The following is a 24,088-nucleotide window of genomic DNA, read 5'->3' as shown; positions in this document are numbered from 1 at the left end:
TCTTCTAGGCAGTATAATTTTAACCATTCAATGGTTCAATCCCTATAAGATATCTTTAAATTACAGAAGCGTCTGTAACCTGAATAAATGTTAAATTGAATAGCATCACATAAACAACATATAATAATATATCTCAGATTTAGGGATTATAACTTTAATTCGTGCTTGGGGTTTTAAGCCGAATTTATCAGGGTGTTTTACTATGTGCAAAACCATCCACCCCGCGGGAACAAATAAAATGCCATCTAAAAATCACCTTTTGGCAGAATTTTAGATTTTATTTTACCCCCAAACCTGCGATCAAATCGCACATAGACCTATTTGATTATACTTGAATTATTGCTAAACACTTCCACTACCTTTTGGCAAGAGGATTATTTAGTTATAATCCAAGCACTCTCAAATATTCTACTCATTTATCCCACACTAAGACATTGATCACCTTTTGGCAGAACTAATGCCTTCATGTAGGTAAATGCACTGTGAGACCTCAATAAGACCAATGCCTTAAAAATAATAATAATAATAATAATAATAATAATAACCTCCGTGAGCGTGTCACCTTTTGGCAGGCATCACCTACTTTAGCTATTTCCTTTGAAACGGTCACTTTACCGGTCTTCCTAAATCCCAAGGAAAGACCTAAACTGTAGATGTTCCATTTTATTTATGTTCATATTTATTTAGTGCACATAAGCCAAACCCAAAATTATGGAATATTTAATTTCATTATAATATAAATGGCTTTAATACAAATAAATAAATCCTCCTCATACATCTTAAGAAATTATAGTGAATAATATAATAATAACATGCACATCAATCAAGATTTAAAAATCTCAATTCTATATATACTTTAATTAAAATAAAATAACTAAACCATGATGCATGTATATTATATATCCAATAAACAATTTAAAGTACTTTGAATCTTTAAATCAATTAAGTTAATAATACTTACTTATGGCACGCAAGCTCCCATAAGTTATCAACTTAAAATTGAACAAGTATCATTAATTACTCAATGTGACTAAATAGGCACACAACCTCATGTCCCACTCAAAGGTCACTGATTACATGTAATATAACATGAATTAAAATTCTAAATCTGACATCAACTAGGCAAAAAACAAGTCATACTAAACACATTCAAACAAACTAATCCACTTTAAATTCATGAAAGTAGAAACTTCATATATATATATATATATATTTATATTTCTTTACTGTTAATCGCACTACTAAACATGCAATATATATATATATATATCAAAACATATATATTCACAATACAAAGGCTTGCTCACAAAACCAATCAGTCAAATATGTGGGCAAGAAAAGATTTACATCACTTGTACATGTACATCTCTAACCCATGAATATATATATACATGAATTAATTATGTATTCATACCTATATCTGTATCCGTAGGACTAGTGTTTCTAAGCAAACTTTCATTATAATATAATATTATAATTTTTACAATAAATGGTCTGGGTATTAAAATTATATATAATTATATATGAATCAGCCTTATATAGCACCACGATAATCAATTGATCCAATTAACAAGATAGTGACAAACTTCAAAACTTTACAATAGCTTTACTATTCAAATCTTTAAGAGCTTTAGTATATATATTTTTGAATCAAACATTCTCTCGTTCGGCATGCCATGAATTAACATACAAACTGATAGCATAAAAAAAATTCTAAGAATATGTATGTTAGTTTATTATTATACACCAATTGTTGATATAATCAAAATATTCTCTCGTTCGGCGTGCCATGAATTGACATACAAACTGATGGCATATAACAAATTCTAAGAATATGTATATCAGTTTATTATCATACACTAATTGTTGATATAATTATGGTGGAATCTCGTACCAAAAAAAAAAATGCTCAAATCTAAACCATAGGTGCTCAAATCAGAATAAAATTGATACAAATATTTTATTGTTGTATAAAATATTTTCAAACAGAATAATCAATTATTACTATTTTGATATTTACAAACTCTAACCTTTCTCTTATACCAATTGTTGAATTTTAATAAAATAAATTCATGTAGAAATCAAAATATACTATAATTAATTAAAGAGTAATTTAAATTCTTACCTGATTGATGATTAATTCTTTATTACCCTTTGAGAGATCTGAAAAATAGAGCGCTTTACCCCCTTCTAAAAGTTGTCGATATGATAGGACTGAATAAAGGTTTTAAAACCCTTATATATAACAACAACAGGGGGGACGGCTTCTCTACACACAAGCATATCTAAGTCTCCATTCCTGTCATGGAAACTTAGATATCAATAGTTAGAATTAAATCACACCAAATAAGTTGAAAAATCACAATCCAACGGTATAAAACCATACTCCCAATTAGACTACCAAATTGAAAAGTATAATCCATCAAGTATCAATAATCATATTACAATCCTATTTTACATAGAACCATAAAATAATTTTTATTATTTAAATATATATATTAAAATTCCAACACTGGACTTTTATTTTTCTCCATTCTTACTTTATTACTCCAATTGTACCCTCTTTTCTGGTCCAATATACTATATAGTGTGTCTTCTTCCTACTTTCTATATATTTTTTTTAGTTACCAAAACAACCATAAAAAAAAATTTGAAGTTCTCTATATATATATATATATATATATATATATATATATATAAAGAACGAATGAAACACTAACTTGAAATCACAATAATATTTCCTCAATCTCTGTTCAGAATCATTTTATTCTTTAAAATAATTAAAGAAAGTAAAATAATTTATATATATGAAAAAATTGGAATGAAACACTAATCCTTTGCGTTGATGCGTTCAGAATCATTTCCTCAATCTTCGTTTAGAACTGCCTCGGGGATCGGTGGCCAAGGGATCGAGCAAAGGATGGAGGTCCAGATGCTTCTCGTTGATGCGTTCTTGACGATTTATGACTACCTTGACCAGGATCTTCAAATCCTTTGCGTATGTTTAGATCTCTCCTTGAAAGATCCATTCCTCAGAGATGGATGATGAAAAACTTTTACATCTCTCCTTAAATGCAAGCAGAAAGATGGAGAGACAGAGAGCAAGAGGGACGATGAAAAACTTTTACATCTCTCCTTAGACACAAGCAGAAAGATGGAGAGAGAGAGAGAGAGAGAGAGAGAGACATATGGGAAGGTTATAAATGGGTTTGTGCAGTTTAGGTATTGAGAGAGAGAGAGAGAGAAAAAAAAAAAGGGGGTTGAAAAACGGGTTTGACCCGCAAAATGGGTATTACCCATGTTTTTATTATTTTTAATTCTGAACACATGTTAGCATATAGGGAAGCCACGTCTCCATGCGCAAGATGCAAGCATTACCTAATTATAAATATGCCTTGGGTTTTGACTTCTAAGACAAAACAGGTCAGTAGGTCACAAAATAAATGGCCCCGGGCATGCTACAAATTACAAATATGCCATGGATTTTGATGTACGACAAAACAGGTCAGTAGGTCACAAAATAAATGGCCCCGAGCATGCTACAAATTACAAATGTACCATGGAATCTGACAATAGAATAAAGGGTTGATTTCATTTACACCCCTGAACTTTGATCATATCCCACTCGCACCCCCTTACGTTTCAAAATTCAACCTACATCCCCTCTCTATGACAGCCGTTTACTTTACAATTTACCCATCAATTATATATTAATATTTATAAAATTTTAGAGCTGAATAAATAAATAAAAAACCAAAAATACCTTGCAGATACACAAACAAATATATACCCATGAACCTAGTCAACCAATAGGCTGCTGACATTAATTCTTTTTTAAAGATTTACGAGGTTCTACTTTACTCACTGTGTCTCTCCTCTCAATTGGCAATCATTCTTTAGTGGAATAGCTGAAGTCTGCCTCATTCTTATTGATAAGCAGTTTGGCTTGCTATGAATTCCTCAACAATGCTTGTTCATTTTCTATTGATCGATGTGGAATTAATCATAATAAGGTTGCTGATCTACAAACTGCAGGCAGGTGCAGGTGTATACGGTGGCACGTGGGAATCCGTTGTGGTTTCTTTACCAAAGCTTACTTGGGATTTCATCATGGCAAAAGACTGTTTGTGGGTAGCATGGTTTCAGAGGAGCTTTTAGGATTTAAATGATCATTTATTTGTTCAGTGTTCATTTTCTAGACACAAGTTTGGGCTTGGATGTGAGATGTGCTGCAATGGAATATGCCTCTGTAAAGTTCTCTGAGTCAGCTGATTAGGCTGCTTGCTGCATCTTTCAACAACACAACTCATCTAAGAAAAGAATTAGCAGAAGTCTTATTTCCACTATTCAGTTTCTCTCACTCCTCTATGATCTCTCTCCCTTCTCTTTCATGCGGTCGGCGCACCATCAAATCACCATCAAGCAAAGCAACGGAGATGCATCCGGATCGAAGGGATTGACGGAATCACGTGTCTGCAAGCGCCAAAAGCTCTGTATTAGACTGTATCGACAACCTACAACTTCCGATTATTTCGTCGGCATTTTGTTCTCTGCCATTATCAGTTCGTCATCGACCACCAATCAACTCTGCCATCGTCACGATCATCTCGCAGCCGTCCTCTATTGTCGGCGTTCTCTGAGCACAACCTTGCTTGCCGCCGGCCTTGTTTAATCTTCCGCGGTCATCAGTTCATCATGCTGGGTCGATGCCTCCAAGTTCTCCAAAGCGACGACACCAACGTGAAGTGCCATAGTGGGTGGTTGGGTGTGGTGATGAAGGAGAAGGAGACACTCAGACACAGAGGAAAGAGAGAATCACATGGGAGGAAGACGATATATGAATATATATATATATATATATATATATATATATATATATATGTTTTTTTAAGTGAAATGAAAGGAGTTAACAAAAGTAAGGGTAGTTTTGTAATTTTGTATTGGTTAATGAGGTTTAAGATGTCATTTTAGAAATAAGAAGGGTAAAATTGACCTTCTAACAAATTTGTCATGCTCACATCAACACACACTGTTACTTACTTAATGGTAGGGGGTAACTTATTACCTATGGTCAAAGGTTAGGAGGTGTGAATGGAATTTTAAAACGTAAAAGGAGTGTGAGTAAGGTCAGGAAATGTAGGTGGAATTAACCCTAGAAGAAGGGATAAAGTACAACACCTCTTGAGATTTGACAAAAGGACATATGGGTGAAACTTACCTGTTTTTTGGACAAAGACACTCCCTCAAATTTGATACAACTATCAAAGATACCTTATATATTAATATTTTTACCCTTTGACTTTTATATTAACTAATTTAAATATTGAAATGACTTTTCTAAACTCATTTCCATAACTTCTTTCTTTTTCTTCTTTCTGTTCTCTCCTGAACTATTCTTGGCTTTCTCCTCTGTTTCGTGAAATCCTCATGAAAAGCTCTATTCAAAGCTGAAAATCTTTCAAAAAATCAACTTTCTATCCCTTTGGTCGATCCCATCGCGTAATTAGCTTGCAATAAAAGAACCAAAAATGGGGACTACCCGATCCTAACATAAAAACGAATAAAAAAGAACTGAATATGTTTGAAATAAATTCAGATTGGTTCCACTTACCTAAGAAAAAATAAATTAAATTCAGATTGGTATAGTACACCAAATAAATGGGCTTCAGTTTGTTGGCATCCATGCTGAGCAATGGCCATTAATACCAATAGTGTGTTTTTCTTCGTTTTTGTGACACTCGTGAGCTTCTTTCCTGTTCTTTATCTTCCTCAATCATGCAATGCTCATCCCTTGAAGATTTGCAACTTTGATGAGATACTCGGAGACTCCATATCCGACACCGAAAATTTGATTCGTGAGACTCCAATTGGAGTTGCTTTGCCTTTTGGTAGGCTTTCATATGGTCAGAATTTCTTCAATAATGCCACCAATCGATGCTCAAACGGACTTCTCATGATTGACTACTTTGGTATGTCGTTGATTTTCTCTTATTTCTCATCTGTATCATAAATTCATAATTAATATAACTTCATTAATTGTTTATTTCTTTAGTAGTTAGTCTAATGAATCTTTTTTATTTGAATAATATAGTGATCAGTAGTATCCAAAATTTATGTCAACTTTTATTTACCGAATATATATAATTATATATATATATATATACACACATGTCGACTTTTATATAATTTGATAACTTTATTTGTATCATTAATATGTCTTAGATTCTGTATACTAATCAGTGTCGACATAGTTAGTATCTTTATATATACTAACTATCCATGCTTTTTCTTCTTCTTGTTTTTTCTTGTTGTTTTTAAATATTATACAAAAATTAAGGAAAGATCGAAGGAAAATAAATAAATAAATAATGTCAATTATTTTGTACTTGGTGGCACCAAATTCTTCCCTAATCAGCTCTATATATCTTAGTTTTTTAAGTTAATGCAAAACTAATACTTGTGTTATGTTTTGAGATATATATAAAAAGGCTAAATTTATGAACATTAAGACTGCAATATAGAAGTTAGAACCTAAAACATGTATTAACAAACCTTACAAAAAATATATACAGAAATAGTACTTTACATATTCACTGATTCATAAATATTACTTTACCACTATATACTTTGTATTTTTTAATTTATTTTATATATTTTTTATGATGGTGAAATTAATGTTCATAAAAACACGTACTATAAGTATGATTTAGTGTTGAATTGGTTTTAATATACTTAAATTTACTAAACTGCATTATATTTTCATGCTTTTGACAGCATTGGCATCTGGACTTCCGTTTTCCAATCCATACAAGAATATTGATGCAGGGTTTAGACATGGAGGGAACTTTGCAGTTGCCGGCTCTACTACTTTATCAACACAAAAACTGGCAGCTAACAACATCTCATCCCCAGTCACTCCCAGTTCTCTCAATGTTCAACTTGATTGGATGTCTACACATTTCAAATCCACATGTCACAATAACACATGTTGCTCATTCATCTAAACTAATTCCAATGCTTTTTAGAATTATTAAAATTTAGTGTAAATGTTTTATTTACTTTGTTTATATTTGACAGATTTTGTTGAAAAGCTCAAGAACTCTCTGTTCATGGTTGGAGAGATAGCAGGGAATGATTATAATTATGCACTCTTTCAAGCCAAATCTATTATGGAGGTTAAGACCATTGTTCCAAATGTTGTCCATGCTATAAAGGATGCTGTTTATGTTTTCAACTGCTTTCATTTTTACTACTTGTTGCTTCTAATCTAATTTCATCTCATTTTAATTCTAATTCTGTTGTTATCGGTTTTAGAAAGTTATCCATCATGGTGAAATCCGAGTCATTGCCTCTGGTAACTTCCCAATAGGTTGTTTTCCAATTTATCTCACCGGATTCAAAACCAACAACTCAATAGCTTACGATGAGCATCATTGTCTCAAAGTGTTGAACGACTTTTCTACATATCACAACGATCATCTACAGATAGTCATCAAAGAATTGAAGCAAGAGCATCCAAATGCAGTTATTGTATATGGCGATTACTACAACTCCTTCAAATGGCTTTTCTAGAATGCTCCATATCTTGGTGAGTCTCTCTACCTCCCACAAAAATAAACATACACAGTGTTACAACTGTATATTAGGATTAATTAACCATGATATATTTTTCCTTTTTTTATTTTGTTGTTTTCATGATTTAATGCGACGACTGCCCAAAAAGCTTGCTGTGGAATTAGGGGTGATTATAATTTTGATATGATAAGAATGTGTGGAGGTCCAGATGTTTCGGTTTGTGCTGAATCAAACAAATTCATTAGATATGATGGAGTTTGTGATACCCCTCGAATCCGAGACACGGGTTGATCAAGTCCAGGCCCAAACCCGAGGAATATCAAACAATTAATATGTTAAATCGAACACAGAATACAAAGTGAAATAATAGGAAAATAAGTAAAATGGCTGAAATGAAATCTAATGAAAATCCTCAAAAAATATAATTATTGAAATCTGTTAAATCCAAACTCCATAGGTTTACAACTCGGGAATCCATCCATTGGACCCCTTATTAAAGATTCTCAAACCGAAACTAAAATAATAGAAATAAAATCTAAAGCTAACATAAAGAAGATTCCTACATAGTCGAAGGAATGAATATCTGTATCTGTTCTGAACGTCCAAGCAAGTCCTGATCTACTACAATCTAAATAGTAATCCGATACGCAGATACATTCTAAGAAGACTCAACAATATCTAGAGTAGTCCATATATGTATATAGTACACACTATAGGACGCTCGCTAGTCCAATAGGTTTGTCTCAGCCTGAATAGAAGGCAACATGCAAATTCGCACCCTAAGGTGGGCATGTGTACCTAGACCTACCAAGGAACAACACCTATGTCCAATTATCTATCCTAGGCGATATACACTCCCTAACCATAGTCATAAGACTCAAGCTCATACCATGGCACCATATAATAATTATATAAAAGTCCGTATTCCTCCTAAAACAAAATATCATCCATCTGTAGTAGTGGTCTCATAAATGTATAACAATCCATCCACAATCCAAAGTAGGTCATTCAATTCATTGCCGATATGATATATATGAGTAGGACTGAACTTTTATGGTAAATCCACCCCTCAATCCAGTATAGGTAAGTTATAGTGTTTGAACTAATACCGACCTAGTATGTCACCGTCCCATACCGGTGCATACCATCCTCCATCCAATATAGTTGATAAATCAATAACAATTAACCATCAACCATACTCCAAAATAAGCATAAATACAGTCCATTATATGTATGACCAAATTATGTAACCAATTTAAAATTTAGATATCACAATACAGTTCTTATATTACTGAAATAAGACTGTTAATTTAGTTTCCTCAAATCAAACTTAACTTGATGCAGTTTAATAGAAACTCACTATTAACTTATTCCAAAATAAGCACAAATATAGTTTAACATGCGTTTAACAAAATTATGCATCCACCAACAGATTTAGAATACAGGTACTAGTCCATGAATCTGATAAACTTAGGCTACACGACCAACTCCAACAAACAGCACCATAACTAATGCGATGTACCGAAATTTTAAACATGTTTAATTCCATCTAAGAACACATATATTTAAACAGTTATATGCTCTTAACACGTCTGAAAACATGATTCATAAATTAAGATCATGTAGGAAAAACCAATTGCTAAAACAGTAAGCAGTTTAAGTTAAATATTCAATTATCCACCTACGAGTCCTCTATTTGATCTTGGATTAATTCCCATCCTCAATAACTGAATGTGAGCTTGCTTCTTAACATTATTATAAGTCTCAAACACTTAATTACAACATTCAGTAGCTTTAAACAGTTCCAGAAAATTCAATTTCAGCCAAACGAACCTAAAAAAACAGTTTCTGGACGTTTTAAGAGAGAGCAGGCTCTAGAAATTAAAGAGCCTACTCTTTTTTTCTTTAGAGCCGGCTCTAGGCTCTTTAAAGCCTGCTCCATAACACCAAGAGCCAGCTCCAACCTTCTAGGAGTCGGCTCTAAGGGATTTTAAGAGCCTACTCTCTTTTCCCTTAGTAGCCTCTGTCTGTTTCGTCGTCTTCTCCGATTCCTGTGAGTACCAGTTCTCTGTGGTAACTTTTAATACATGTTTTAAGGTCTAATCCAGTTCCAAATTGATTATAAAACAATGATATACAATCAAAACTTGAATTTAAAACAAATTGCTACACAACGGAGCAAGGTTACAAAGTTACAGTTTTATTACTATCTTTTTGAAACAACCAAGAACAGGTTTAATTCCATGAATTTAAACATTGATTAAATATGCATAAAGGTTATAATTAATCCTTAGTTTAATCCCTGGAGTCTTCCTAAACATGCACAGAACACAAATTAAAGAGATAGAGCAGAACAAAACTTGTCTTGAGTTTCAGACTTTGAAAGTCTAAACTTCCGTCTTTGAATTGCTCGTCAACCCGTCGACCACTGCTACCCATCCGGTACTCTTGGTTCAACTCATAAGCACCCCGTTCAACCTTCTTTGAACCTCTCTGTAGTATACTCAAACTCCCTCTCTGTTTCTCTGCTCTCGCCACTCTTTGTATCCCTCTGTAACGTGAAAAGAGTTTATGTGTTTTGTTTTCTAAAACCCTAAACCCACATAAAGAATATATTTATAGGCTCAATACTCCAATCCTAATCCTTGTATAATTAGAGCTCTAATGAAACCCTTAGTCGGCCCAAGAAAACCTAAGTTTTAACCTATGTCGGCTAAACACACATAAATCCTTTAACTTAATTAAACTACAATTTAATTTAAAACAAGTAATTAAACTAAAACACGATTAAATAATAATTAAATTTAAAACAAATATTACAATTAAATTAATTAATTCAAGTAATTCAAATAATCAAGCAAATAATTAATTAAACAAATAAAATGCAATTTAAATAATAAATTTAGTAAAAATGCACATAAATAATTAAAATAAATTCTAGGATTGTCCTTTTAAAATTAGGGGTATTACATTCTTCCCCCTAACAAAAGGAATTCCATCCTCGAAATTTGCTCTTACTTTCTTCCCATAATCCAGGAAACTGCAAACGAATGACATCCTCCTGTTCCCAAGTGGACTCAGCCTCCTTGTGATGACTCCACTGCACACGAACTAAAGGAATTATCTTATTACGAAGGATTTGATTCCGACGGTCGACAATACGACACGGTGGCTCCAAATAAGTTGCATCCGGCTGCAACTCAATCTCCCCAATATCGATATGTTGATACCGATCCTCATCTCACAGAAATTTCCGCAACATGGAAACATGAAACACGTTGTGGACGCGATCCAAATTATCTGGAAGTGCCAATCGATAAGCAACAGCGCCAACTCGTCCGTAATCATAAATGGACCAACAAACCGCGGTGCCAACTTCCCTTTCTTTCCAAAGTGCATTACACCCTTCATAAGCGACACTTTGAGTAGAATCTGATCCCAACCTGAATCTCCAAAGCACGAGTACGCCGATCAGCATAACTCTTCTGCCTACTCTGAGCAGTGCGCATGCGATCCCTAATAAGAGCAATCTTCTCAGAAGTATCCTTAATGAACTCAGGACCTAAGAATCTACTCTTTCTAACCTCCATCCAACAAACAGGCGATCGACATGGTCGACCGTACAATGCCTCAAATGGTGCCATACTAATAGTCTTCTGGGAATTATTGTTATATGCAAACTCCACAACAGGCAAGTAATCCTCCCAGTGTCCTTTGAAATAAAAAACACACGATCGAAGCATATCCTCCATGATCTGATTCACCCTCTCAATCTGTCCATCTGTCTGAGGATGGTAAGCAGTGCTAAGATGTAACTCTGTACCCAAAGCCTGCTGAAAACTAGTCCAAAATCCAAACACAAAGCTCGAATCCCTGTCCGATATGATAGACAATGGAATGCCATGTAGCATCACAATCTCTTTAATGTAAAGCCTCACCAACTGCTCCGTAGTGAAGTCAGTGCGAATAGGTAAGAAGTGAGCTAATTTGGTCAATCTATCCACAATGACCCAAACGGAATTATGACCCTTGAAAGAGGTGGGCAATCCCTCCACAAAATCCATAGAAATGCTCTCCCATTTCCACTCCGGTATCGGTAGTGGCTGTAGAGTTCCTGACGGCCTCTGATGATCAATCTTGACCATCTAACAAGTACTACACTGAGAGACAAATAAAGCAATATCCCTCTTCATACCTACCCACCAAAACTGTCGCTTCATATGCTGCATCAAAACACAGCCAAGACCCTGCAACGAAGCATCCGTGTAAACAAGATACTCGATCCCCCTCTGTAGAGTAGCCAGAACCGGTGTAGAAGTCAACTTTCTTTTCAGCTCATTAAAAGCTCGCTGACAGTGCTTATCCCACACGAACTGTACACCCTTCTTGGTCAGATGAGTGAGTGGTCCCGCTATCTTGAAAAACCCCTGGATGAACCTCCTATAATATCCCGCTAATACCGAGGAAACTCCGAATCTCGGTAGGTGAAGTAGGCTGTCCCCACTCAACCCTAGCTGAAACCTTAGCTGGATCTACTGCTATTCCCCTTTTTTGACACCACGTGACCCAGAAACTTCACTTCTCGCTACCAAAATTCACGCTTCTCAAATTTGGCATACAACTGGTGCTCACGAAGCGTCTGCAACACTATCTGAAGATGCCTAGCATGATCGTCCTCAGACCCAGAATAGATCAAGATATCATCGATGAAAATGATAACAAACTTATCCAAATAAGCCCTGAAGACTCTATCTATTAAGTCTATGAACACTGCTGGTGCGTTAGTTGTCCCAAACGGCATGACACGGAACTCATAAGAACCATATCTCATGAGAAATGCCGTCTTAGGAATATCTTGCTCTCTAACCCTCAGCTGATGATACCCAGAACGTAGATCAATCTTGGGGAAATATGTGGCTCCCCTTAACTGATCAAACAAATCATCAATCCTGAGTAGTGGATACTTGTTATAAATAGTAACCTTGTTCAACTCCCTGTAATCTATACACAGGCGAAGCGAACCATCCTTCTTCTTCACAAACAGAACCGGTGCTCCCCGGGTGAAGTACTCATACGGATAAAATCCTGGCTGAGTAATTGCTGAATCTGATCTCTCAGCTCCCTCACCTCCACTGGTGCCATCCTATATGGTGCCCTAGCAATAGGCGTAGTGCCCAGAGCCAAGTCAATCACAAAGTTGATCACGCGACTAGGTGGCAACCCTGGAAGAATTGATTGTTTTTTATTAATAAGAAAGTCAAAGGAGAACTTGATAGGGAGAATCACGTAGCTTAATGTATGTAGATAAGGCTCCAGAAATGAAGTAAGGCTATCGAACTTTGAGATAGATTTCTGTCTAGATAAGGGGGTGTATTCCTCCACATGGAACAAGTAAGTGCTAGTACCTTCATTAGAACGTGACATAGCTACTACGTACAAATCCCGACTAGGTATGGTGAACACAATAGACCTATCATACCAGTTAACTTGGCATGGTAATGTGATAACTAATCCATCCTATGTATCATATCATAAGTGTGCATGTCTAGGACCAAAAGACTGGCTAGAAATCTGAGTCTACCAATATCTAGTGTCACAGGCCTATTACTCCTATGTAAAATGGCGGTATTGCCAAAAAGGTGTAGAAATACCCTGCGATCTATTGCATACATGTGTCACCAACCTAAATCCCAACTGTTCTGAATACTCCGTAATACAAAACACGTAAAGTAAACAAAATACTCCGTAAGCTACCCATTTTTTTTTTTTTTTTTTTTGACTATCATTAAATCCTGGGAATTCTGCCTTCAAAACCAAACCTACTATGTTGATTACACAAGTTCTTTTATAAACTCCTTGGTAATCATTCCACTGTGATAGTCACTTAATATCACAACAATACACATCCCAATATAGTCTAATAAAATCATATGTGTATAAATCCAACAATACCATCATAAACCACATGTGTATATACCACAAAAATGCTATCACAAAACACAATGAAGATAACCAAAACCGCTAGTTCACTTTATTAAGAACTTTTCCAAACCATAAACTGTCAAACGAATAATCGTAAAGTATTCTTTAATATCATCATAGTGTACGTGATTAAATCCGTACTACACTTTTTAGTAACATCTCTACTACCACTAGTAATTAAAATTACTCTGAGAAGAGCATTCATCCTTGAACTCTGGTGCCTTCCATCTTGGATGCACCGGTAACCCCTCCATCCTGATCTTCTTCGGGGTCTTCCTCTCCGCTTGGCTCAGCTTCGAGCACCACTAAAATTGTGTTAGGTCCATAGTATGTTGGCCAATCCCGCACACAAGAAACTTCCCTTGCCTTGTACTTCGAAGCAACCCCTATTGGAATCAACTCCCTGGTCTCCAATTCCGCCTTCTTGATCGGCCTTCGTAGGGGAATTACCGGAGTAACCTTCCTCGGCCTTGGGCCCTTCTTTGCTTTCATCGTGGCCCTCGTTTCCTTCCTAGTGCCAAACAATTTGCAATTACAAAATAAACTTGACATCAGTAACTTCTAAACGAACCGTAAAGGAATTCAACGAATCCTAAACTTAAGTTCTAATCAAGAGATAATGCTACGCGGAAGACTTAATACAAAACACCCTAGAGACACTTGAACCTGGCTCTGATACCAACTATGATACCCCTCGGATTCGAGACACGGGTTGATCAGGCCCAGGCCCAAACCCGAGGGATATCAAACAATTAATATGTTAAATCGAACACAGAATACAAAGTGAAATAATAGGAAAATAAGTAAAATGGCTGAAATGAAATCTAATGAAAGTCCTCAAAAAATATAATTATTGAAATCTGTTAAATCCAAACTCCATAGGTTTATAACTCGGGAATCCATCCATTGGACCCCTAATTAAAGATTCTCAAACCGAAACTGAAATAATAGAAATAAAATCTAAAGCTAACATAAAGAAGATTCCTACATAGTCGGAGGAATGAATATATGTATCTGCTCTGCACGTCCAAGCTCTAACCCTGGAACTGACGAACAACCGGAAAAATAAAGGAGTGGGTCAGGCGTACAATCAAGTCCTGATCTACTACAATCTAAACAGTAATCTGATACGAAGACACATCCTAAGAAGACTCAATAATATCTAGAGTAGTCCATATATGTATATAGTACACACTATAGGACGCTCGCTAGTCCAGTAAGTCTATTTCAGCCTGAATAGAAGGCAACATGCAAATACGTACCCTAAGGTGGGTATGTGTACCTAGACCTACCAGGGAACAACAACTATGTCCAGTTATCCATCCTAGGCGATATATGCGCCCAAAACATAGTCATAAGACTCAAGCTCATATCATGGCACCATATAATAATTATATAAAAGTCCGTACTCTTCCTAATACAAAATATCATCCATCTGTAGTAGTGGTCTAATAAATGTATAACAATCCATCCACAATCCAAAGTAGGTCATTCAATTCATTGTTGATATGACATATATGAGTAGAATTGAACCTTTATGGTAAATCCACCCTTCAATCCAGTATAGGTAAGTTATAGTGTTTGAACTAATACCGACCTAGTATGCCACCGTCCCATACCGGTGCATACCATCCTCCATCCAATATAGTTGATAAATCAATAACAATTAACCATCAACCATACTCCAAAATAAGCATAAATATAGTCTATTATATGTATGACCAAATTATGCAACCAATTTAAAATTTAGATATCACAATACAGTTCTTATATTACTGAAATAAGACTGTTAATTTAGTTTCCTCAAATCAAACTTAACTTGATGCAGTTTAATAGAAACTCGCTATTAACTTATTCCAAAATAAGCACAAATATAGTTTAACATGCGTTTAACAAAATTATGCATCCACCAACAGATTTAGAATACAGGTACTAGTCCTTGAATCTGATAAACATAGGCTACACAACCAACTCCTCCAAACAGCACCATAACTAATGCGATGTACCAAAATTTTAAACATGTTTAATTCCATCCAAGAACATATATATTTAAATAGTTATATGCTATTAACATGTCTGAAAACATGATTCATAATTTAAGATCATGCAGGAAAAACCAATTGCTAAAACAGTAAGCAGTTTAAGTTAAATATTCAATTATCCACCTACGAGTCCTCTATTTGATCTTGAATTAATTACCATCCTCAATAACTGAATGTGAGCTTGCTTCTTAACATTATTATAAGTCTCAAACACTTAATTACAACATTCAGTAGCTTTAAACAGTTCCAGAAAATTCAATTTCAGCCAAATGAACCTAAAAAAACAGTTTCTGGACGTTTTAAGAGAGAGCAGGCTCTAGAAATTAAAGAGCCTGCTCTTTTTTTCTTCAGAGCTGGCTCTAGGCTCTTTAGAGCCAGCTCCACAACACCAAGAGCCAGCTCCAACCTTCTAGGAGCCGGCTCTAAGGGATTTTAAGAGCCTGCTCTCTTTTCCCTTAGTAGCCTCCGTCCGTTTCGTCGTCTTCTCCGATTCTTGTGAGTACCAGTTGTAATACCCCGTATTTTTAAAAGAGTTTATTTAAATTAATTTTGTATTAGGTTAATTATTTAATGTGTAGATTTATTCACCTTTTAATTGTGTATGCTAAATTATTAAATTAATATTCTTTATTTGTGCATGTAATATTATTTGTAGGTTCTTTTTATTATAATGTTGATTTATATATTTTATTGGTTATGTTTTAGATTAATTAATATTAGTTAATTAAAGTATGACATTTGTATTGTAGTATAATAATAATAATAATAATAATAATAATATCCAAACAATGTCATGATGTCAATTTAATCTTAGGATAGAATTTCATTTACTGGGGTAGAATTTTATGCCAATTATTTGACTTAGATTTAATTGCCTTGGATTAAATTAGGTGGGAAGTTTTGATAGTTAATGTAAATTTAGATATTTGTATTATTTATATTATATAAGTTAATATATATATTTATGTTAGTTAACTTATCAAAGGAAGGGGATTCACGTAAGTAGGATAGGAAACAAAAAGATAACAGTGAGCAATTTTATAAGAGTGAAAGGAAAATGGAAAGAGAATGAAGCTTGGACCGGTGTAGGTGATTTTACCCGACTACGCGCAACCGGCGGATTTGTTTCAAATCCATAAGGCAAGTTATTATCTACTTTTCCCATTTGAATCCATAAATTAATTATTTAATTTATTTCGGTTACTTTGGAGCATAGAAAGTATGCTAGGATTTTAATAAATTATCATTTTTTTTAGTTTATTAAATTAGTGAAATATTAATTATTTAAGGGTTAGTTATTATGTTATTAACCTATATAATTAATTATAGCTAAAATATTTATTTAAAGCCTTAGGGATTTTTTAAAGAATTTTCTAGAATTTTTCGGGAATTTTCTGTAATTTCCGGCGAGACTCCGGCAGTATTTCTGGCCACTGGCAGTGAGGAAGATGACCGGAGTGATCCGGTGTGATTGATAAGCGCCGAATATTGCATATTCAAGCGCCCTTAATTGCATTATTTAAGTCCATTGTTTGCTTATATTATGTAGATTACTTTCATTTGCATGTTTTTGTATATTTTCAGGTCCATTGGCCAAAAAGAAGCAAGAAGGATGCTTTGTGGAGTTTTGGCCATCAAAAGGCACAAGGCTGAATTTCTGGCAGCAGTAGATCCTGAACTTTGCTCGCCATTTTAACCTTGAAAACTTGAGAATTGGACTTCCATCATAACATGACATATTTAGAGCTCTGAATCAGCTTTCCAAATATTCAAGTGGTTCGTCATTCGGAGTTTAGAGTAGAGAGTTATGATCTTCTTATCATAGGTGCTCAGAACTGCCTGGCAGCAATGAAGTTCTGCCTTTGTCTTCAATTTCGACCAACCAGACTTGAGAATTGGATCTCTACCAAAACATAAAGTTTTTAGAGCTCTAAATTAGCTTTCCAAATCTTCAAACAGTTCATCATTTGGAGTTTGGAGCGCAAAGTTATGTCTATTTTACCAAAGTAGGTCTGGGTGAAGCAAGGCAAGCATGGAGCAATCTGCTCCATTTTCGAGTGCTCGAGGCCCTATTTTGAGCACTCGAAATTTGGGCAGAATGCCCTTCGGAATTCAGCCACTTGCACCTTATTTTCTTCATTTTTTATCTCCCTCTTTATGGAGTGGTTGGGGATGTTTTTGGAGGAGAGGGAGAGCCTTGTTTGGAGGTAGATAAGGAGAGGAAAGCCACACAATCTCATATCTCACTTTTGGATCAGATTTTTGGATAGAGAAGAGAGCAAAGAGGAGGAGTTCTTAAAGCTTCAAGGAGGAAGCTCGAAAATTGAGGGGAAAGCCTTACTTCTTCCTTCATCTAGGGCCACCATGGGTAACTAAACCTCCTCTAGGGAGGTGATGAAGCTCCATTTTGTAAGCTTTACTTTGTTTTGATTTATATTTGGGGGTTAATATATGTATGTAATCCTTCCATGAACTAGAGCTCTTCATTTGATGTAATGAATTTCAATATCTATACATAATCATCTTGAGTTAAATATCTTGTCTTAGATGGTTTTTCTCCTATGATTATATTGCTACATTTTCATAGTGACAATGGAATGGAGTTTATGGAAGTGTTGTTAATGGCATGATATTTAGGAGATTTGATAATTTATTGCTTAGGATCTTCCTTTGATAGATTATTCTTGGATTCTATGTCATGTGCTTCTACTATGTGATTAAGGGCTTGATAACTCTATGTTTAGTGAGTATGTCTAAGGTTACAAAACATGCAATACTTTGATAGGTTATTCTTACCTATTGATTTCATAAATTTCTTGAAGGGAATGTAATAAATTGTGTTGTTGCATCCCATGGTTATACATATATGTTATTTCCCTAAGTAAATCATATTCTAGCATGCTTATTGATGGTTGTGGAGTCTCTTCCCTATTCTCTTCTCTATTGTTCTATCTCATCTAATTCTTGCAAGTCACTATTGTTTGATGCACATTTGAATTCCTAGTTTAGTGACCATCAAACAAACCCTTATTACCCCTTATCATTCTAAGAACAATTCTAGACACTTAGGTTGCCATAGACTAGCGCAGTCCCAGTGGTTCGACTTACCCGACCAATAGCCCTATTTTACAATGATTCGTGCTATTGTGAAGGTTGATGTTAATTGACCAACCGATCAGTGATGCGGCGCACTGTAGTTAGTGTGTGCTTACATCCGCAGCCCTTAGATTAGTTTTTGGTCAACAGATTGATCCAGTGTAGCGCGTACATGGGAGTTCGTTACAACAGACCAATCAGGACACGCCACGTCAGCAGGGCGCATTAGGGCGCACGTGGCTGATGCCAGACGCGCGTGGTGGCGCGTGTAAGCGCGTGTGCGTGTGAGGAAGGTGGCAGCGCGTGTAGGAAGCTCTAGGAGGCTCGTGAGGGCGCATGTGGGGTCTCTGCAGCTGCTGGAAAAGTCCAGAATACCCCTAGGGACTGATTTGTAATTTCCAGAGTCTTCAACTTGTATTTTTGGGCCTCGGGTTGGTATTTTCTGGGTTAGCGGGACATTAAATTATTATTGTACTACCCGTTAATTATTATTATGTCCGATTACTATTTCTAAATATTAATTGCATCATTTTCCAGTACGGGTCGCTATTAAACAGAAGTAATTAATTTAATGACATTGTTAAATATTAATTGTGTTTTTCTTTTATTAAATGGTATTAATCGTTAATGTTCAATTAAATGATTACATGGTTTTATAAATTGTCCAGTATACATTACGGGATTATTTATGTTGTTAATGATATACAAATTATTATTACCATGCTGTATGCATTTCAGGAGGTAAATGGACTGCTAAATAAATTTATGTCACATTTATATTATATGGATGTGTTGCCATATAGAACCATGTGAGCTGACTAATAAGTTGAGACTCATTTATATCTTATGCATTCGTTGCGATAGACAGATGTGTGGTTGTCGGGGTATGTGGTTTAATATTATTGGCATGTGTTGTCTAAGTGATATGCTCAGTATATGCATTAGTGCCTTGAGATGTGTTACCACTGTGTATGACTTATAGTCTGTGTTGTCAGTATCGTTGCACCATGTATTAATAGTTGATTTCTCAGGTAGGGAAAAGAGACACTTAACCACCTCGTGTGAGTCTAAGTGATCACCGTTTATTCTGGTTGAGGCCATATTATACATGGTATAGTTTAATTAGGGTGTATACAGGTATAGTATACTGCCGAATATTAATGATTAATTTATTTGATTCTTTGATTTGAGTCATAGTAGAGAGGACTTGCTCGTGGGGTTGACCCACCATTGTTATTATTTCAGGACACGGTCAGTACCCGTTTCCAGGTTGAGGCTTAGCAGTGTGGAACCACCATCCGAACTCATCTACTCTTACGGTCTTGTTCAGGGTAAAAGTTTCATGTATTAGTTAGTTTTCAGTTTTATTTACTTCCGACGTTGAACTTTCAAGTTTTTATATAGGGATCCTTGACATAGGATTTCCAAGTTGTATAACGGAGTATTGTATTTAATAAAGGATGGATGGATGTTTTATTATCGAGTTTTCCTTTCCTGTCTAAGTTCTTTTATTATTATCATTTTGCATTCCATGCTTGTATATTACCAAATGTTTTTTATATCTCTCATTTTTCGTGTATAAGCCTGATCAACTTATGCGTGAAAAATGTGGGGGTGTTACAGCAGTACTCTGTGGTAACTTTTAATACATGTTTTAAGGTCTAATCCAGTTCCAAATTGATTATAAAACAATGATATACAATCAAAACTTGAATTGAAAACAAATTTCTACACAACGGAGCAAGGTTACAAAGTTACAGTTTTATTACTATCTTTTTGAAACAACCAAGAACAGGTTTAATTCCATGAATTTAAACATTAATTAAACATGCATAAAGGTTATAATTAAGCCTTAGTTTAATCCCTGGAGTCTTCCTAAACATGCACAGAACACAGATTAAAGAGATAAAGCAGAATAAAACTTGCCTTGAGTTTCAGACTTTGAAACTCTAAACTTCCGTCATTAAATTGCTCATCATTCCGTCGACCACTGTTCTACCCCTCCGGTACTCTTGGTTCAACTCAAAAGCACCCCGTCCAACCCTTGAACCTCTCTATTTCTCTGCCCTCACCACTCTCTGTATCCCTCTGTAACGTGAAAGAGTTTATGTGTTTTGTTTTCTAAAACCCTAAACCCACATAAAGAATATATTTATAGGCTCAATACTCCAACCCTAATCCTTGTATAATTAATGAAACCCTTAGTCAGCCCAAGAAAACCTAAGTTTTAACCTATGTCGGCTAAACACACATAAATCCTTTAACTTAATTAAACTACAATTTAATTTAAAACAAGTAATTAAACTAAAATACGATTAAATAATAATTCAATTTAAAACAAATATTACAATTAAATCAATTAATTCAAGTAATTCAAATAATCAAGCAAATAATTAATTAAACAAATAAAATGCAATTTAAACAATAAATTTAGTAAAAATGCACATAAATAATTAAAATAAATTATAGGACTGTCCTTTTCAAATTAGGGGTATTACAGAGTTCATCTCACGCAAGAAGCTGGCTGGAAAGCTCATTCATAAGATCTTTCCTCAACTGTGAGATATATATATATATTTTGGGAAGATTGTAAAAAATATATATTTTGTAATTAGCAACTTTCGATGTCAAAACAAGTCCTAGTTGAGTTGTAATTTCACGATACTATATCGGGATCAACAGCGACTGCGGAATTAGAAGGTTGTTCAAAGATGTTATAACTGCTATCATCACAGAAAAGGAATAACAACATATTAGGAAGAAATCCAAAAAGGTTATGACACATTCCATATTTGGTAAGTTTCAGAATATACCAAAAAACAATGCCTAGAACCTTAAGAATCAAGTCTGGCAGACTTGAACCTATTCATGATTCTTGGAACAGGTTCAAGTTCAAGCCATTTGAATTTGGCTTAGAAATCATTCTGTCATCCTTGAACCTATTCCCAATTCTTTGAACAGGTTCAAGAGTTCAACATTGGCCCCGAAATACATTCTGCCATCCTTGAACTGGTTCCCAATTCTTTGAACAGGTTCAAGAGTCCTGATAGCCTATGGAAAGTTTAGTTTCCTGTTTCAGATTTCTTTCCTATTTGGTTTAGAACTGTACCAAATCATATGCACGAAATTTATCATATTTTCTGAGGGATTAGGACTTTCTAAACTCTATATAAACCTTGTCATACACATAAGTTAACGACTTTTGCATACAAAATTCAGATCTTATTGAATGCCATCTTTGAGAGATATTTTTATTCAGAAAATCAATTTGATTTTTCTGATTTTATTTTTGAGAGCACACATATAAACACAAGAGTGATTTAGGAGTGTTGTTCTCTATCTCATCGGAATTGAAGCATAATTGAAGATTCAGAAATTCCGAAAAAGCAGAATTCATTCATTCTTCATCGAATTCAGATCTAGAAGAAAAGGAGTGAAACAATCACACTTTGAAGGGGTCAGAGCATTCGTGGAGTGTTGTCTGATCTACCTGCAACTCTTCTATAGAGATCAAGAGTACGCCTGAGGTCGAAAGCTGTTGGACGGGGGAGTCGCAAAGCCATGGATTGTCAGCAATTGGTTTTTGGTAGAACGATAGGGTATGAGACTAAGTCAAAGTTCGGTATACTTTGCTTCAAACGTAGTGGATCGTTTATCTCAGGACTGTGGAGTCCAACAAGGTTTTTCCTGTTACAATTGGTATATTATACCAATTGGGGTTTCCTCAATAAAATCTTGGTGTCATAACTCAAACTCTATTTACTTTACTTGCACTTTATTTTTGCTTTGTGGTTTAATTTTAGTTTTATTTTGGTAAAATTAAAATAAGTAAAAATTGAATAAAAGAGCAAGTTAAATATATTTACCATCCTCTAGGTTATCTATCCATATTATATATTCCACAACCTTTTTGTTGCGCACAAACTTTCAACAAGAACTGTAATGCATTGTCTAAAGTTCTGTTTCCTTTGTTACCAAATTAGTAGTTATGTATAGGTATTCATTGAGAGTTTGTGGCCTAAATTTTTCATATTGTTCTAATGAATTGATTTGAATTTGCGAATTACATATCATTAGTAAATAAGTAATGGATGGTTTTTGATATTATGCAGATTCAATGTGTATTTTCTTGGTTTGACATTAAATTTCTTGCTATTGTTGTGCTGCATATATAATACATGGTAGATTGAAGAATTATTGGGTGTTTGAGAACTTTGATGGGTATTTTTTTTTTTCCCAAATAATTCTAGAAATATAGCCTTCAGAATGTCTATGTAGTTAAAAAATTGCCTGAGAACATATGTAATTTAAAACATGGGTAAATCATCCAAAAATAATGTCAAAATTGGACATTCATTTATACAATTAATAGAAATTTTATAAGCAGAGAGCTTCACAATTCAGTATTTCAAATACACCAACAAACGACCCACCTACCCACATGACCTTTGTTTTTACATGGTCATCCATTTGTGTGTATATAAAGGAAAACACCAAGAAAAAAACAGTGTTATAGCAGCAATTGCTGGTAAAAGGTAAGCATATTCGATGAAAAAACGAGATAGTTTGTTCCTGGACCTTGGATCTTGACATCGACACAGTAGGGAATTTCGAGCCGCCGTGAATACATGCAGTGCATTAGATAATTGGTCTTGCACCGATAAACACTGATTGCATTCTGGACAAGATGAGGATCGATGTGGCTGATAATAAAGGACATCATATGAACACCATCGGTTTTACATCATTGAATTTGAGATGGCTTCAAGTAAATTGAGTTATAGTTACCTTCAGGAGGACATTAGCAAATGAAAATTTGATAATCAGACACAGCACCTCCGACATTCAGGTAATTGACATCAACAACAACATCCCTGAGATCATCTGCCAATAACAACAAAATTCCAAAATTAGATTGCAGTCCCGAACTGGATAGTATTGAAAAAGAACTCGATCCAAACCTTCATAGATGGTCCTTGCATAGTTTACATATTCAGGTATGAGATCTGTTCCATTCCCTCTATCTTCTTCTTCTTTGTTTTGTGTCCCTCTCTATCTTCATCGTCTCTCTCTCTTCCCTCTCGTTCTAGCCTTCTTTCTTCACTTGATTGTCATTATTGTTGTTTCTGGTTTTGATAACTTTTCTGAACAACCACGTTGATGAGGGAGCGACCGCCATGTCCAGAGGATTATTATACAAACTTTAATTGGCTTGTCTTTGTCATCTTCCTTATATCTCTTGTACAGTGGCTTAAGCTTTATCTTTTTATCTACAATGATTTGCTTGCCAAAAAAAAAAAAAAGGATAAACTAAAATTTTGGTTCTTGGGTCAATTATCTATACCCAGTATGGTCCTGTAGAGGGAAAAATCTCCCCTCCAATAAGAATCAGC

General features: G+C 34.9%; 1 pseudogene; it reads left to right on the top strand.

Moving 5' to 3' along the window:
• Nucleotides 1–5,692: 5,692 nt before the first annotated feature.
• Nucleotides 5,693–24,088, top strand: part of LOC132295954 (acetylajmalan esterase-like) — a 52,420-nt pseudogene continuing 34,024 nt past the window's right edge.

Source organism: Cornus florida, unplaced genomic scaffold (genome assembly GCF_030987335.1).
Source record: "Cornus florida cultivar Cherokee Brave unplaced genomic scaffold, ASM3098733v1 CherokeeBrave_3.0.0_Hap2_Chr02, whole genome shotgun sequence".
Lineage (NCBI taxonomy): Eukaryota > Viridiplantae > Streptophyta > Magnoliopsida > Cornales > Cornaceae > Cornus > Cornus florida.
The sequence above is the reverse complement of the archived record's forward strand: the minus strand, read 5'-3'. Positions and strand labels throughout refer to the sequence as shown.